This window comes from Trachurus japonicus, chromosome 22, assembly GCF_045865225.1.
Source record: "Trachurus japonicus isolate A0001 chromosome 22, Traja_1.0".
In the NCBI taxonomy this organism is placed as follows: Eukaryota; Metazoa; Chordata; class Actinopteri; order Carangiformes; family Carangidae; genus Trachurus; species Trachurus japonicus.
Window position 1 is genome coordinate 13324390 of NC_140928.1, and position 19545 is coordinate 13343934.

Consider the following 19545-nt stretch of genomic DNA (forward strand, 5'->3'; position numbering starts at 1 on the left):
CTCTCTCCCTCACTCCTGTCTCTTTTCTCTCTCTCTCTTTCTTTGTTGTTTCCCTTTTCCTTCCAGCTTCTTTGTCCCTTCTAGTCTTTGCCTCTCTTTCTCTAGTTTCCCATCCTTCAATTCTTCTTCATTCTTTTACTCTTCTTGTAGTTCATAGTTTTAATATGCAGTAGATGGCCAAAAGTATTTGGAGACGTCGTGCATAATGCTGTCTGCTGCTGGGCTACATGTTCACCAAATCAGGAAGGGGATTGTTCTTCCTCACAGAGCAAAACGTCTGTTTCCCCCCCTCGAGACCCAGGAGGTTTCTGAAGAAACTTACCTAATCCTGACTGTCTCACTGTCTGGATGAAAAATATTCTGTCTGCTGCATGAAAAAAACATTATAATGGCATATGTCAATGTACAATTTGTATGACATGAAGCAATATTAAAATTTTACTCTCATTTTATTATTGATGTTACTTTCTATTTTCCATTTTCCACATTTACTTCATTTCCCCCTCTTGATATGTTCTATTATACAAGCATTTTACAATTTTATGTTTTTTCTTCCTTGCCAAGTTTTAATAATCCACCAGAAAAAAATAAATATCTAGTCTATTGGAAATGGATTTATTTTCCTGTGCAATCCAATAGTGCTTCACTGACCTTTTGATATCAGGTTTGTTTAGGTTTTTTAAGGGAAATCTATACAGGGAAATCTGTGAGATAATATGTCAAGTCAAGTCAATGTTACAAGATTAATTCAAACAGAGACAGGACAGACACAAATTAAACAGACATTAAAAACAACAAGTCCGTGGGAATGATGGGATGGGAAGTTCTCATGAGACTGAATTAAAAACCAAAGAGAAGAGAAGAGTTTTTAGCTGAGTTTTAAGGATGTCTATGGAAGGTGAAGATTTGTGGGAGACTTCAGCTATATGGCAACTATTGGATTTAGGACTTTTCCTGCTTTACGTGACGATGCCTATACAGAGCTCTAGCTTGAACCTAAGCGATATTTGGGAGGAAAAAAAAACTGCAGCAGGTTTCTGACTGGAATCTGACATGAGACTGTAAAAGTTTCAAAATACAATATCTAATGGTCATATCAAAATGTACTGTGTCAAGGTGTCCATGTATTTTAAATATTCAAGATTAACAACATAGAACCTACAGTACAACACACTAACAAACATACAGTAGATATGCACATCCATAAACATGGTGGTGTTACAATTGGATCTGTTCTGGGACGTTACGTACTTTGTTTTTATACTTCAATGACGTCATGTATGCTTTGAGATATCATGTATTCTAATTTAGTACTTGAACGCACATAACCTGATGTGTGTGAACATGAAGCCAGATATTGTGACTCTAGCCTGATAACCAAGGACATACTGTAACTGCAGAGTTCTCCTAGTCTGTCAGTTAGGTCTGTTGCATTAGATACACGCCTGAACAACAACACACACATCATGTTGCTTATCACATTCTGAGAACATCCAACCTCTGTACGGGGCAGGCCCAGCCCAAGAAGATAAATATGAACCATTTCCTGAAATCTGGACTCACTCCTGACCGAGATCCTGCGAGAGCTCTGTCACTTTGAGTCCAGCGCTGATGTACTTTATCTGTGACCTGAGTAAACACTACTACTTTTGTACGAAAGACTTCTCTGGTTTGTTCTTGGGCTTCCAATACAAAGAATCGGGACTAACAAATGTGCCCATGACCCGGATTGGTTGACTCGGAGACGGTGTCTGACGGAGGACCACCAGAGTGGATCGAAGGAAAACTTTTTTCAGACAATTCAAAGCCGGCTAAACGAAGGGTAAGCAGGAAACCTTTTCTATCAAATTTCTGCACATTGGAGACTACTAAATTAAATTGTCTGAATAAGGTAATCCCAACATCCCTAAAACTTTTGTAAAAAAAAAAAAAAAAAAAAAAAAAAAAAAAAAAAAAAAAAAGCTGTGTTTCATACCATTAAGAGAATTGTCTTGTTGTATACTGAATGGTCACATATAAAGTATTAAAACACACGTGCAAGTTTTTGGAGACCACTAAGGGTTGTCTTTGAAAGCTTATATCATATAAGCAAGTGTCCTAGTCAAGTTTTTGAAGACCACAAAGGGTTGTCTTTGAAGGCTTATATCATATGAACAAGTGTCCTAGTCAAGTTTTTGAAGACCACTAAGGGTTGTCTTTGAAAGCTTATATCATATAAGCAAGTGTCCTAGCCTAGCTGTTCTTGAAAGACGTAAAACTCATTACTTGAATGGAAAACCACTAAGGGTTGTCTTTAACCAAGCCCAGCTGTTTTTGGAAGACGCAAAACTCATCACTTGCATGGAAAACCTCTAAAGGTTGTCTTCTAAAATTCATAAGGACATTTTAATACCGGGAATGTGCCCGATGCCGGAATGAGCCGATGCCGGAATGTGCCGATGCCGGAATGAGCCGATGCCGGAATGTGCCGATGCCGGAATGTGCCGATGCCGAATGTGCCGAAGACTACTATTAATTAGTAGTGTTGTTTCTGTTCATCAATAGAGTCTAATACTTTATGAAGACACAGGGATAACTTTGTTATTTTTCATATTAGGCCTAACTGTGGGGTGGTTTCCTACTTGATGATCATTTGATTGTGTGAGTGTTGTGATATCGAGCAGTCGAGACTGATCGAGAATTCCTTCACTGACACAGATCTCAAGTAGTTCTGTATTGGAGGGCATTGGAATAGGGTAAAGGGAAACTGTTAACTACGGTGTGGCAGAGCTTGGTGAATTAAAACGAGTGATTAGACTGGGAGAACCCCCAGCGGTCAAGCGCACAGAGTAATAGACTCTGTGTAGAAGTTTCTTGATCGGGTCCTCACTTGGGCACTGTGTCATTCACCCCGATCTGTCTAACACGTGTAAAGCTATCGAAATGTGTCAAGGTCATTAGAAATGGTGGATAAATAAGGGACCATACAAGGTAGCAGAAGCTACATCTCATTGTTTAAAGGTATGGTTGATGGACAACGACTGAGTAGCTGGAGTCATAAGACTCACTGTACTCTCACTCACACCCTGACGAAAGAACATTGACTGAGGTTCGGACTGACATGACAACCTCATTTACTGACAAGGACTCTACCATACCTGCAACAACCGTCTTTCCACCCACAATGATGATGCCACTATGGAGACTAGCCTGTAGGGCCAGAGTCTCAGTAACAATAAAAACAGTCACTCTGCTCAGTGTCATGCAAAAAGTCAGATACTGAGTACTTAGTTCTTGGATCCTACAAAACTGGGATGATCCCATAGGTTACTTGATGGTAACTGTTACCTCACGAGCCCCTGGCCCAGTGATAAATAAGGACCATTACAAAAGAGAGCTGAAACCAAAATGGTAAGTGCAGGAGAGGTTAAAAACCCTGAATGGGCTATTGAAAAACACCTCCCCAAAATATATGCAAAAATTCAAACAAAACAAAACAAACAAAAGACAAGCATATTATCTAGAGTAAAGTTAGAGTATTGAATAATGGGACAGTAGCCCAATGAATTAGTAAAGTAACATCTAATGAGTAACTGTGCAAAAGTAAATGCTAAAAATAAATACATAAATAATTAATAATTAAATTAGCAATTTTACAAATGTTTTATTACCATGGATATGTCCAGGCAGACTTTGACCTTCAGGTACCTCATGTAACAGACTGGAAAACTAATTATATTTCAGCCTGTGTCATAATGGTTATACACTCCATCCAAATACAACTGCTTTTGCCTCATTTTGATTTCACTCAGACCTTCTTCACATTTTCCCATTCAAATAAGACCTTACAACAGAAATGAAGTGTGACTCCAACTGGAGCATATATTTTACTAATGAAAAATATGCATAGACATTTGAAATATATAAAGTAAATAACCAAGTATAACATAAACCCAAATGTTTAATATTTAGGAGCAGATGTATGTTTGTGGTGTCAAACTAAGTAAAAAAAAAAAAAAAAAAACACAACAACAAGCAAACTTCCTGGGCCTGTTTCAAAGTTAAAATAAAAACACAGCTAATGTTCCAGAAGGAGGTCACCTCTTATATGGTAAAAACAGTGCACACTTCACCCTAGAAACTCGTCACCTTGATGTAAACAACGAGGACCTTCACAACAAATTTTAGATTTTTTTTTTTTGAGCTGGAATACAAGGGTGTGTGCATGGTATAGACATTGGGGGTTCAAATGAGATCCCTTCCTCAGAATTTGCTAAAGGATTTCCCACAATTCTATGATATTAACAGAAAATTTGCTATTTTAGAACATAGAGGACTCTCTCCATGCCTCTCTCTGCTGCCTGTAGTGTGACTAGACATAACAATGATTGACCCTGAGACACAGCACACACACATGGTGCAAGAGAGAGAGAGGAACACACATGGATGACAGCAGTGTTCAGGATCCCCTTTTCAAAGTCCCCCCCAACCAGAATCTAGCCAAACTTTGGAGCATTATTTAGCCCGTTTCTGACAAGACCCATGTCTCCTGGTTTCATATGATATCTGACTCTTGACTCTAGCTTTAATACTGTGCCGTTTATAACGCGATACATATTTCACATTAATCGATATCTAGACTCACCTGCTTACATAGACGCAATTGGGGTTCCAGAGGTGTGCCTGATGAATATAAGTTAGTAAACCAAGTTGCTGCAGGATTTGAATCATTCATTGTTCTGGTGGGTAAACCATCAACAAGAATGTGGATAGAGTGAATTATGTCCACTTTAATGTTCAAAGACTTAATAACTTAACCAGAGATGCCATAGCTGGCCTGCACGAACAACTGTCTGCAACTTCACTGATGACTTACCAAAATAGAGTAGCCATGGATTTTCTTTTAGCTGAGAGAGGTGGTGTATGCTCCATGTTTGGCCAGGACTGTTGTGTGTTCATTCCTAATAACACTGCTCCAGACGGCTCTATAACTCGAGCCCTTTCTGGCCTCAAAACTGTCTGAAGAGTTAGCAGAACACTCAGGGATAGAGAATCCGTTAGCTGACTGGTTAGACAAAACATTTGGCAAATGGAAATCTTTGATTTCATCAGTAATTCTTTCACTGATTGCAGCAGTGACCCTGTTAACATTATGTGGATGTTGCTGCATTCCCATGCATCAGGCACCTCTGTCTAAAAAATGTATTACTACAGCTATTAATGATAAATTCCCTACACCACCTCCTTACCAGTTAGTACAACACCCTGGAGAAGTGTTGCCGCTGGTCTCCCTCTCTGAGCCCGGAGAGGACGAGACTGAAGAACCCAAATCCGAGGATGATGAAGACCCTTGCTTGTACACCTGAGAACCCTTTCCCTATACATGACAAGCTGCTAATGCCTATTACATTTTTACATATGTTCTTGCACACACGTAGAGGCGTGAGACTTATAGTTTTTCTTTTTAGTTAGGATGCTCAGTGCAGAGTTCTGCTAGGGCTTTAAAGACTGTGTTTTTAATGTGTTTTTGTTAAAAAGAAAAATAATATTTTATATATTTTTACTTAACCAATCATGAGACTGGTTAAATATTTCCACATGCGTGTGCAATGAAGAAATGCTTGCTGCTGGTAATTGCAAAGAAGAACAGCTTACACATAGTCGCTCACATATAGGCTGCTATTTTGCAATGAAGACCTGCTTATGCACAATATAATATTTGATTTAGGTGATTGTTGATATGAATGATGTATATCAAAAGGGGGATACATAAAAATCTCCTGCCTGGTTGTGTTACATCTTAAAGAATGTGGTCACCTGCAGTTTGGGGGCCTGCTGGATGGCTACTGCCAGTAGATGTGATACAATACAGGGATAACGTCCCTACTTCTATTTGATTGACATAATAAAATCATGTCAAAAGGGGGATTGTTACAATTGGATCTGTTCTGGGACGTTACGTACTTTGTTTTTATACTTCAATGACGTCATGTATGCTTTGAGATATCATGTATTCTAATTTAGTACTTGAACGCACATAACCTGATGTGTGTGAACATGAAGCCAGATATTGTGACTCTAGCCTGATAACCAAGGACATACTGTAACTGCAGAGTTCTCCTAGTCTGTCAGTTAGGTCTGTTGCATTAGATACACGCCTGAACAACAACACACACATCATGTTGCTTATCACATTCTGAGAACATCCAACCTCTGTACGGGGCAGGCCCAGCCCAAGAAGATAAATATGAACCATTTCCTGAAATCTGGACTCACTCCTGACCGAGATCCTGCGAGAGCTCTGTCACTTTGAGTCCAGCGCTGATGTACTTTATCTGTGACCTGAGTAAACACTACTACTTTTGTACGAAAGACTTCTCTGGTTTGTTCTTGGGCTTCCAATACAAAGAATCGGGACTAACAGTGGTTTAAAAAATGAGTAAATAACACCTAATAAAAGTAATAAAATGCTAAAATTGTAATAAGTAAAAGTACTAACCTGTGCAAAACAAACAAATTGTTTACCAGCTTAGCTGACACAGGAAAAAACACGTTTTCGTATCTGTTCAGTCTAAAGTGAGGAACTCACCTTCTACCAGATGGTAGCAGCTCATATGCAGGATGTGTGATGGATTGCAGATTTTAGGTGAAGTATAGTGTAACATGTACAGTAAAATTTCCTCCTTTTAAAAAAGCAACCTCATACTGTACTGTAGTAATTTTTGGAAACGGTGTATTATGACCCATTGGCAATACCTTTTAAGCAAAAGCTCCAAAATGACAAATTATGATCTAGTGATAAAGTAAAAGCCTAATTATTATGAGCAAAGGAGGAAAACAGATGATGTTATATAACCATATTGTCTGTGTGGGGAAGAGGTAACCAGAGAGGTACCATAATAACCACAATCAATCTCTCTACCAGCCATGTCTGTCTGCCTGTCTTCCAGGGTGCACACAGGAACATGCTGCATACATATTTTGGGATTGGGCTCAGTGGCCCATCACAACAAGGTTTCATCGCTCAAGAACCTAACCCAGGGACAAACCAGTAAACCTGGAGTGTCCTCAACATCTGCACTGCAGGCGTTTGAAGTTCACAGGTGAATAGAAACTGTTGATGAACAGATGTCAAAGCTGTTGGCGTGTGCTCTTCACTCATTCTCCAGAGCCCATCCAAAGATTCATTGAAAACTTGTGACCTAAAACGAATGACACACTCTTGAATTAACTTGGCTTGTTGAATAGAGGATGCTGCTATTATTATTCATTGAAGACTCTCTTCAAAAAGCCAATTAACAAGCTCTACTTACAGTATGTGAAGTGTATTCATTTAATAGTGACCCAGTCTTCACTCTGAATACAAAAAATTGATTTAGTTACGACAACAGAGTCTACATACAAAGTAGTTTCAAAGAGGTCCACAGTGGCATAGTAGACTATAACAGAGATGTTCTCCAAGGTATCATATCAGACTATTTGTTACTGTCTAGTTTAGCTTATCTCACAGTTAGTCCTGCTCTCAAACTAAAAGTTATTTTCCCTTGCAGATAGAAACTGTTGTGAAAACGCAGGACTAATGATATTGGAGTTTGGTGTAAATGGATCCCTCAGGTCCTGGCTTGTCTTAACATCTTGAGCCTGATCCCATGTTGTGTTTTTGCTATATTTACCATAACCTCTGATAGATCTTCCAGATCAGCAGTTCAGACTCTTTCTCCCTGTCGGCTTTTTGCTGAATGAGCAAACACAACATCCAGTCCAGTCCTCCAGCGAGGGGGATTTTACTCTACTGCTTCACTTTCAGATTCTAACAAGAAATCTTACAGTTCCTTTATTACGATCCTCATCATTTTGTCTCATTTTGAACTACTACATTCTCCTGCATGCTAATTTTGATGTTAAAGAGAGAGCACATGCATACAATATTTGTATTACTGTGCCGCCATGCATATTGATCTTGCATTATTTAAGTTTTCTCTTGCATTTATTTTTTTCAAATTAAAGCACAATATGTAAATGACTTAATTACTGGGTTATTACTATAATGCCTGGAACTGACACTCTTACAGTTAACATGCTTATATTTTTCTCTTCAGTATTCAATTAGCATAAAATAGAGAGGTTCACAGTTTTTTTTTTTTTTCAACCAAGAATTTATTAAAATGTTGTTTCCCACCATTTAAAATCATACACAGCAGAGCCTCAATAATCTGCTGCAGCTTTCTCACGGAGATTAAACATAGTCCAGTGAGGAAATCGTTGAGGCCTTCAAACGCAAGGATAAATCTCCCTTTCACAAAAGGCAAGTTCACAGGATTGTCCAACTCACACAAGTCTGTATGTTCTGTCACTGACAGGACACTGGCATGTTTTCTGTCAGGTTCTTTCAGCTGTATCTGTATCTGCATCTTTAATTCAATCATGGAAAGAAAGTTTGTGGGCTGTTTTAGAAGCTGCAGCAGAGAGGAACTAAAGTCATGGTTTTGTTAACAATTGATGGGGAAAAACATTTGAGTTACTCCAGGCCCAGAAACAATGAATTCATCCTGTGACATCTATAGGTTTTTCCTTTATCTATTTATTCTTTTATTTTATTTTTATAAATCTAGATAAAAAATAAATGACATCTAGGTTTTTCACAGAAGAAATGTTGAACTCTTCAGTAATATTCTGACACTTTGCGGACTGTCATTTCTTAAACCATACGGTGGAACACTTTGCCTCGAGCGACTCACTGATCCAGTTAGCGAAGCAGCTTATATCTATTTCCCTGCTGATGCTCTGGTTTATTACCATCAGTGAATCTTGGGATTGAGTTTACTGAAAGAATGAGCTTGAAAAATTACATTGATTAATGATCCAATATTGCTGTAATGCATGATGGTGTTTCAGAAATGTTATTTTTAAGTCATTATACCTGAGCACAGATCAATGAACCAAATCTGTGCTTTGCAATATTTACAGTATCTGTTTTATATAAGATAGGATACATTTATAATATAAAAATATAAGATAAATGTGAATTTTTTGAGAATAAAATAGAAATTTAAAAGAGATGTCAGGATTTGTCGACATTACTGTACTTAGAGAGGATTCATATTGCTAGGGTTATTTTGATTTTCAGCTAAATTAAACAGGTGATTGAAGACTGGTGGCCTTTATGTGTTAAATGAGGGACATGAAATACCTGCGGTTTAGTGTTTCACCAATAATTATCACAGATTTGAAATGAAATGAAACTCAAATTACTTGATTCATGCATCATCTATATTATACTGTATGTATACATACTACATTTGTGCTCATGTAAGTTGACTTTTTCCACAGCATTGCTGTCGGCAAACAAAGTGTCACAAACACTAGACACTAGATTCTCCGTCACCTTTGGCGTGTGTTGAATGTGATAAAATAGCAGCCACAGTAACACTGAATTTAGCCTGATGTGTGTCTTGGTAACAAACCTTGTCTGTTGTGCAGCCTCCTTCATTTTGCAACGGCCAGGCCACTGGGCATTTGCTGGCCCCGATTCACAGCAGTATATAATCTCGGTAAAAATAGGTTATTAACGAGGATCAAACAGCGTCTTGTCGTGTTGCGATATTACAGGTTGATGGTAATGAGTTTGAATAATGCCATGCCACCTAGGTTGGCCCGTGTGTTCAACATTTATGACGCCCTGTGGTGTGACTGATGCGGTCACCCGAGCCTAGAAATGTGTTTGTGTTTGTGTGATTTTTATGTATTTATGTGTCTTCTGTGTGTGCATGTGCGGGAGGATCCTTGGGAGATCAGTCATGCTCTTTGATTAATCCTAAATATCCCTAATCTTGGGGGACCTATGTTGTAGTTTAGGCTGCGACAGTTGCATGTCAGAACCTATGAATAGCATTACGGCTGTCGAAGATTTTTGCGTAATCAATCAAAAACCAATGTATCATGCATGAAATATGGGGATTTTGTGTCAAATCCGCCAGGGAAACAATATATAATGAGAATTTTCACGCACCCCGGTTTATGTTTTGTCAAAGGAGATATGAGTAAATTCATATTCCTCCTCCTCCCACACTTTGACACACAAACACATCATGCCACAGTGCCACAAATACACACACCTTTAATGCGCTGTATAACCTCTTTTCTCAGCTCCATGGGCCCACTACACAGTACGTCTTAGTTTGCCTCTTCTCAACTGATGCATAGCCAACAAGGCAGGTGATTCATAATTAATGCTCAGCTGAATATATTGAAATTCATCATGTGTGTGTTTGACCATGGGTAACCCACAGGGATGCAATCTTCGCTCTGCCTTACACACCATGTTTCTCTACACATTTCTCACATGAGCCGCCTGAGCTCATATTGCAGACATGCAGTCAGCATCTTCCTTTGAAACTATAGTGGTTTCCTTACTTGTGACTTACATGAAACATAAACACATGGCCACAGCCATTTATCATCAAATTGCCTTTCTTTTTTTTTCTTTTTTTTAGTTTCCACACAACCAAGTCAGTTTACTTTTCATCAGCTAACAATACAGGATGAAGAAGAAGCTGTCTGGATGAGCCTGTCTGTGCATCTGCGCTCCACATCTGCTCTGGCTAAATTAATGCATTTCACCCATATCACAGTCCAAAATTGCAATGGGCTCACTGGCCTTGTTTCTGTGACAGCGGCTGTTATTGGCCAGTCAGATGTAATAAAGCACATGGGACCAGATGTACAGTATGTGTCAGTGTTGTGTGTCAGTGTTGTGTAAAGATGCATAGTCCACGGTCACATTTTTCAATGCCCACAGGTGAGAGAGCAAATTCCTATGTGCACAGAATGGCTCATGATTGTGTATATCCAACCTGATCAGGTTGGTATATCACCTAAATATTTTGTTATTGCAGCTTATAGAATATTCACATATGTTTTAGCAAAATTAACCAAATTTGTATGTTCTTCTGCCTATTTTCACCATGTCACTTGGGGGCACTAAAGTGAGACGTGGACACATAGTGAAAAGAGGCATACATGCTTCTTTTCATATTAATTCTATTTCTAATTCAGGTTTATATGTTGTCATCAAAAAGACCCAAAGAAGCTGTGTTAGCTCTTTTCATAATATTCTTTCTTGGGTGCCACAGCCACTTTGTTGTGCTTAAATGCAACCAGGCAATTTCTTCAACATGGAGGTGATTACCAGTCACATCAAAAGCCCCCAACTGCCAATCTCAACTTGATGAGAACAGGAGAGTTTCTTCCTTTAACTTAAAAGGATTCCCAGAGGCAATCCTCCATCCTTCCACCTGTCGGCCCGTGTGCGATCAGAATACCAACAAGAACCCAATATATTTCACATTTAGTTGTTTGTTTCAATTTCAATGTCCTTATTTTCTTTTAAAATACCTATTTCTGTTGCCAGAGCCACTCTAACACCTCTTACGAGTTGGATTTATGCCAAGGGCAACTACACATCCAACTAAATCGGTATTTACAGAGAGGACAAGCATGTACATATGTACGTGCATGTGTGTGTGTTTGTATGTTCACTTTAGATGGAGGAGAAATAAGCACAGCGGTTTGACCCCTGACCGTTTATCCTTCAGCTCTCATTGCATCAGTACTGCCACAAACACTCCTTTTTGTGCTGCAGTAACAATATCAAGGTCCCACGTGAATAACCATGGCCCCTGGCACTCGAAATGGGGCCACACACACACACAAACACACACACATGCAAACATACTGTACACAATAAACACCTGACCTGGGTTAAGCTTTCATTTAAAACTCCTAGTTTTTGATCTTATGAAAATGTTTTGAAAATCTCTTTATCATATCACATTAACAGAAAATTTATTGAGCAAGAGCAAGATACATTTATCATCTTTATTCTACACTGTGTCACAATAGCAGGTGCATTGGGTGACATGGTTTGTAGCTTTCAGAGCTTCGCTCCCTGCAAGGTTGGGCTGAGTAGATCTTTATACTTACATAAGGTGACAATGATTTCACAGTCCGACCACTGTCTCATGAGAGGAAAAGCCTTGGGGTGATGATTGCAGAACAATCAGTGCACATAAAAGTGCCACTGCAGACTGAAGGGCGAGAAGATGTTAAACACAGTTGATGGATGTATAGAGCAGAGTAGATGATGATATTTGATGATGATCTTGGATCTCCTTGGAAAGATCTTTTTATTCAAGACTATGGGCATCTCATGGACAAATACTGAACACCTGCTCATCTGAATCGCTCATGGTCAGCTTAATGTAAGTATAGTGGTGGTGGTGGTGGTGGTGGTGGTGGTGGCCTAGCCTAGACGCACTTCAGCCAAAACCTAGGGGTTTAGTTTTTAACAAGCTCTAGCATCCACATAAAATGTACTTTTTAAAGCTCACACTGCTTTACACATTCAAATGGTGAGGTAAAACAAAAAAACAAAAACTAACAGAGAATAAGATCACTTCTCCTACACATGTCGTACTGTGGCTGTTCACTCATTCCTTAAAAATTAACAGTGTTCAAATGGGTCAAATGCTGACAGCAAATTTCCCTCAGGGGGTCAATAAAGTGTAAACTTGCCGTGAATTCTGGTGAAAATCAATATTTATTATCAAAAGGATATCACATAACATGCACAGCACGGCTGTCAACACACCCTTTTAGGCGCTGTCTCCCTTTTGATCCATATATCTGTTTAATCCCATTTTGGTTGCCTCCTCTTCCCCCTTAAGTAACATTTAATACAGTCTCGTATCCGTTTCCTTTTAATGGAAGGCTCATGACATCCTCACCCTGGGGAGAATATGTGACCCAGTCAAACATTTATTTATTTCATTTTTGGTCTTCCCACGTCTTCCATGTGTTCTCAACCATCCGAAATGAATGTAAATGAGCTGCTCCTCCAAAATCTACCGCCATGATCACCTGATTAATTTTTGGTATGTCTGTGTAAGATATTCATCTTAGCCCAAGGCTCTGCCCTCCATTATAAATAAAATTGACTTTCAAATGTCCTCTTGTCATTTTTGTTCACTTCCTGGCGCTGATTGCTTTGTCCTCTGCTAATATATTCAAACTGAAACGAACCAAAACAAGTTATTAAATAAAACAAGCTCTTGCAACAGGTTTGGTTTCACACATGCACACGCACGCACACACACATGCACACACACACACACACACACACACACTCTCTGCTTAGTCAGAGTCTCTCATGCCTGAATGCCACGGCACACTGCCACTCTGCCGGGCCACTTGCCAGTGTGTGTGAAAATGTGCACACGTTTGACTTTTAGCAGCAAATGCGGGGGCAAAATGTCCTGACCTTTTTGTGTTATTCCCTCCCTCTGTGGCTGTAGTACGTGAGTGAATGTGCGTATGTGTGCATGTGTATAGACACAGTGTGAGAGGAGATCATCACTGAACATCAGACAAACGAGAACACCTGGAGGCTCCACTTGGCTCAGGTGCATGTCATGTAGCAGGAGTGTGTTGCGTGTGATTCCAGCATGGGATCATTGTTGCATGTCATCCCCTGTGTCTCTCACAGTGGGTTTTTTCTTTCTATTTCTACAATGAATGATCCAGTAAAGTGGTAGACAACCCAAAGTAACACCTTTTTTTTTTTTTTTTTTTAAATAAAGACAACGATAAGGTAGAGATCAGCTAAAGAAAATAAAGTTATCTATAGGATCTATAGGAAAAGTGATGGCAGCATCCACAGTGCAGAGAAGAGAAGAGATTACAGAAACATTGCATTACATTTGTGCAAAAAAGTAACCAGAATATCCATTGGATGTTTTTTTCAGGACATACAGTACATGCTGTACAGCGTGAATCAAAGCAAACACTGTAACTGACTGACAAGCAGCAGCTCGCCTCCCTCCCTCCTGGTCTGTACTTCTGCCAACGTATTGTTCTGATTTTACACTCTGTTGAGTTTGTAGTCATGTGTCTTTCATCAGTATGCGTGTGTGTGTTTGTTTGCCATCATTACCAACAACATGGTTATAGGCTTCCCTTGTGACCTACAGAGACATACTCTCACAACACGACCAGGTCAAAGGTCGCACTGAACCACGAATTGCATTCAAGGACAATGGGTGATTCATCTCTCTGATCAGATCAGCTACAGTAAATGTCATCTGCTGTTTTTTTGATTAGGAGTCCATTTTGGTATCAATTTCTTTTATTACTCTGTGTGCAGGCGGGAATAACCCTCATGTAACCTGCACAAGGTCATTTTATAAGAGCCATATTTTATTTAGAAGCTACAGATAAATGTCAAAACACAATGTTCAGCATTTAATGATTTAATTTGATATGAACTGTGAAAAAATGAACTGCATCTAATATTTAACTTCAGCATTTAGCCTTAAAGGACAATTCCGGGCAAATTCAACCTGGGGCTATAGTTTCCTAATATTTTAGGTCTAAATGAATGAATTTGAAGCTTGTTACTGTCATGGTTACAGGGAGGCAATTACCAAGTGAAGCAGAGTCCAGCAGCTCAAGGATGAAAATGTGTGATTATTACTCCATGCAATAGTCAAAGTTCCTATGTATCTTTCCTATCAGTTTATAAAAGTTATTATCGAGTGTTCACAGGGAAATGAGAATCACGTAAACAAGCGCGAGATTAGACGCGATGTTGCGCGCGAGATCAGGACGACATTTGTTGCCGGAAGAGACTGTCTGTAATTTAGTGAAGGCGACATCACAGCAGGGACAACACGGCTGAATTTATGGAGTTTGAGAACAACTACAACTGGTTTAATTTCAATGGGCGCCCTTATCAGTTTGAGACCGAGTTTACTGAAGACGAGCTGAAGGAAATGGAGGAGAAAAGTGAAAGAGGGAGAGCTGCCGGGTGGAGACTATGTGCTGGACCTGGGGGAATCAAGAAGTCAGTTTGGTCACTGCCTGCCAGTCGGACTTGGACGTGTTTTGTGCCTGGACGCTTGTTTGCTGCATAACGTACAACTGGAGGAGAGTGGGTGAGTTGTTTTCGTCTCTTTTCAGTAGAAACCAGGCAAGGCTAACAGATGTTTGATGCCCCGTATTATGTGCTGGGACCCTGTTTGTACTGTTGATGACGCTTGGTGCTGTTCTGAGCATTATTTGTGGCTATGAGTGGCTTTTTGATCGCGGTTTGCGTGTGGAGAAATAGACTGCGCTGTTTGTCATTGCTAAAGTTGCTACAACTAGAGAAGCTAGCGGTTAGCAGACTTCATCTTGGGAGGGGGGGGGGCGTCGTCTGACCATGGGTTAAACTTGAGCATTGGATTCGTTTCATTATTTAAAAAGTCATCTCACTTTCCTATGTTGGAGTTAAATAACTTAAACTCGTATCTGTTATCTAACCCTTAGCTGAGGCAACAACGTTTCAACAACAACAACAACAACAACAACTGTATGACACATATTTTCCCTGTAGACTGTCATTAAGTAAATGTCTCTCGTTATCTTAAAGTTGCACCTTTGACAAGTTATCCTCTGGCAAAGTGAAAAGTCTGTTGCAGTAGATTTGTTCCTTTAATCTAGGAAATGAGTTACATGTTCTAAATCATCGTGACAGCAGGATTAAAGATGTTGTAAACCACAGAGTAAATACAATGAAATAGGCACTTTCTCCGCATGAAAAACCCAACCTGACTTTCCAGTTTTGTGAGTTTTTCACAATAAATAAGCTGCTACAGTATGAGCTCCTGCTGTCTCACCTGCCGCCTTTCTCACCTCTGTAATGTAAAGTTTTGCTGCAAGCCAGTTGCTTTGTCAGCTAGCCTACTCGTTGTTATGAGTCTGATTTTAGTTGAATTTCAAATCTGAGCTCAAGTATTTGCAGGCCAGTTTCTGTTGTGGTGTTTGGGATGTAAAATCGTGGGCTGTGGGTGTGTAATTCAAGTAGAGTGAATTTTATTTACATGGCACCAATTCACAGCAGAAGTTATCTCAAGGCACTTTTGGTCTAGACCTCTTTGTAATAATATTTACAGAGACCCAACCGTTCCCACCAAGACCTACAGTAGCACCCATGGCAGCAATGGCGGGGAAAAACTTCCTTAAAAGAGGCGGAAACCTCAAGCAGAACCAGACTATGAGTGGGCCTCAACCGGTTGGGTTGGAGAGGAAGAGCGATGATGAAGAAGAGATACAAGAGACAAATCACAAGTATTGATCCTAAAAATACATCAAAATAGGCTTACTGACAATACAAAAAATTGAAAACTTGAGAGTAATACAAATATGCAACACAATAAATACTAAAACATAGATTATACTGTACTGATATTGATGCACATGTGCAGTTGATGATACATTAATATACCTAATATTGTGGTGTATTTTGTGGAGAAATGAAGTCCCTGGTTTGTGATGGAAACAGCAACACTTCTGTCTCTTTCTTGCTACACTGCAGGGCTCACCGTCAAGACAGGCGGTTTATCCCACTGAGTCACAGTTATCCTCTGTGATTTAATACAAATAACATGGCCTGTCCATCAGCTGGCACCCATGAGGTCCTCCTCGATGGAGCTGCTGTGTCCTCATTGTCAGCTGTAAACCATAAACAGCAGCTATTTCTCAGAGCTATAACATGTACCTGCCAACACGTGCATCCACAATCCCCAACTGTGCACTGTGCTGTCACCCGCAGCCCACAGCTTAACCTTTCCCGCCTCGATGTCCATATCCACCCTTTTCCTTTTCTGCATCTCATATTCAGATTGCTTACCGAATATGTGACGGTGCATTGGGACACAGGAGGTTATGACTTTGTGCTGAGTGATAGATGGGCCATGCCGAGTGTCACAGAGTATCTATTGAACATCTGGAAGCAGGAAGTGACAGGTGCTGATGTGCCCACTCTTAAGGCGATGCCCTTCAGATGGTATATGAAGAGTAACTGTATTGTTCTAAGAATAAATATACACAGTGCTTCATGAGCCGGTTCTTTATTCCCATTTGGTGCTTGGAAAAAATTGTTGCACCTCACTGAAACACTGGGTAGTGAAAGACAAAACAACTGCTCAGGAGAATTGTTATTACTGTATATTATTGAGGAAAATACATTTGTTTATTCCTTTTTGAATCCAGATGATATCAAGCTTTCACTCAGGCTTCAGGCTGAGTTTGTGTGTGTATGTTTGTGCGTGTGCTCATGTGCAGGACTCTGTGAGTGCTCGGGATCCTGATGACAGGGGTCTTATCCTCCCCCTGAGTCTCCCCTTCAGCAGATTTCCCTGTGGAGCCAACCTCTACCTTTCCACACACTGTGTTGTTTTCTCCTTCCATTTGTGTCCTGGCTTTTTACTCTTGCTTGAAGTTGCAGGCCATTTCACAGCTTTCTGTTTGATCCTGAGCACCAGCAACACTGTGGCAGTACAATAAAGTACAAATGAACTGAATGTAGTAATCAAATTTGATCATTTTTATCTGCAAGCATTCTGACTTCAACGGCATTTTATACCAGGAAAAAACTGGTAAGAAGGAATATCAATTAGATCAGCACTTTTCTATGATGCATTCATACATGTAATTACATGCTACTGTATGAAATGCTGTTGCAGCACTTTTGAGTTTGTTTACATTCTGCTTGATTGGCTCTAATTAACAGTAGGCTATATAGTGTGTTGGTGTATCACAATTAACATCATCATAGTTAATTTGGATCCAAACAAATCTAATTACACACCTGTGTGGTTAATACAAAGACTTTTGGGGGAGTCTCAAGGAGGGCACAGTGAGAGGTGTTATCCGCTATCTGATGACGAGATAGTTTTTTTTTTTTTTAGCTCTTTTTAGCTGGACCATTTTTTGCTTGCTAAATTAAATTATTGCTGTTATTTCACTAGCTTGGTAACCATTAAATAAATAAATCAGAACATTTCCTTGACTTGAATGGGACAAAGATGCAGGCTTTACCAGAAATTCTTTTCAAAACAAATAATAACTGTCAGAAGAGGCAAAGATTAATGTCCACAAAAACATCTGCAAGACTGTAGAACACAGATGTTTTGTGTCATTTTGTGTTTTTGAACCCCACATTAAATGAATTCTCGCCAGCTGAAGGGAAACCGGAAGTGAGTTCACGTTGCAGGCTGAAAGATGTTAAAAAGCTCTGCCGAGTGGGGCGTCACAGAGCAGGTGCCCCATATGCAGAGGCTATCGTCTTTACCGCAGCAGTCCCGGTTCAATTCCACTTGCAGACCTTTGCTGCATGTCATTCCCCCTCTCTGTCTCTTTACTCTCCTATCCATTAAAGGCCTAAAAAACAGCAAAAAATACTTAAAAAAAAAAAAAAAGAAAGAAAGAAAGAAAGAAAAAGCTTTGAAGAGTTGGGAAATAATTCATCAGATTGCCCCACATCATCATTTGATTCATTATTAATGTAAAAATGTAGATTATATCAGCATTGTTTTGGTGGATGGTTTAAAAACTTCTTAAACTGAATAATTACAGGAAGTGCCCAGATACAGACATGTGTGTACAGCCATCATAACACTTTAATACTAGGACTGAACAGCCCTTTTGAGGTTGCGGCTTCTTTAAGACAGTCTCCTTGTGTCTCACAACACATAAAGATAGGAGACCTGTTTCGTATTTCTTTATGATAGCGTTTAAACGGTGTGTTTTATCTGTGGACATAAAATACTCTCCAAGGACCATTGCTTCACACCAGAAGGCAAGGAAAGAGTTTGTGGGGCCAGTGTGTGAATTGTGGGAGGATTTTCTTCTGATGATGTTGGTGGGCAGGAGCTGTGCTATTTAGCCCTTTAATTAAGAATCCTTCAACCTTAAATGTTGAGACATTTATCAGCACCTCGGGGTCTCTTCAGAGAAGTAACTAAAACTCAGCTTCTTCAATGTGTGGCTGGTAGTTCCTGCATGTTCCCGCCCTGTGATTTATCACATCAATCAGCCAGTTACTGTACGTATTGTTCTCACAGTCGCAGCGGCGACCCGGCTAAATGAGTTAGGATGCAATTGGGTGATGACGTCCAGAGGAAGCTCTAGCGGCCAGTAATGAGCTTGTATGTCAGAGCTGTAATCTCATCTAGATGTAAATGTATTCTGGTACAAGTTGGCCACTAATTTATTCATCCAAATGTAACTTCATCAATTTATCCCTCACCTCAGTATCAACACATAAGTCTGTCTGGAGAGGAGTGGGAGGCGAGGGGACATCTGATGCCACTTTGAGAGCAAAGGAAAACATGGAGAAAGAGAGGGCACATTTTTTTCTTCACCTCAAATGTGAGATTGAGAGGCAGCGTGGCTTGTGTTGGGCTGTGTAATTGCTTCATATTTAATATGACAAACATGCAGCCGGGTGGGTGAGAGGCAGCCTCAGACGAAAGAAGCAGTTGCGTGTCCTGTACTGGTACTCTTGCTTTTATCCTTGTTGGGCCTGTTTCCGGTATGCACTTCTCGTGTTTGCTGCAACGGTGCATGAAACGTGTCGCCGGATGAGTGTGGCCAAGCACTCGAGGTGCGCCTGTCTTACTGGTGTGTATGTGTGGACATGTGTATATGCGTGTGGTAGAGGGTTAGTCATGTAAAATCTGTCTCGTC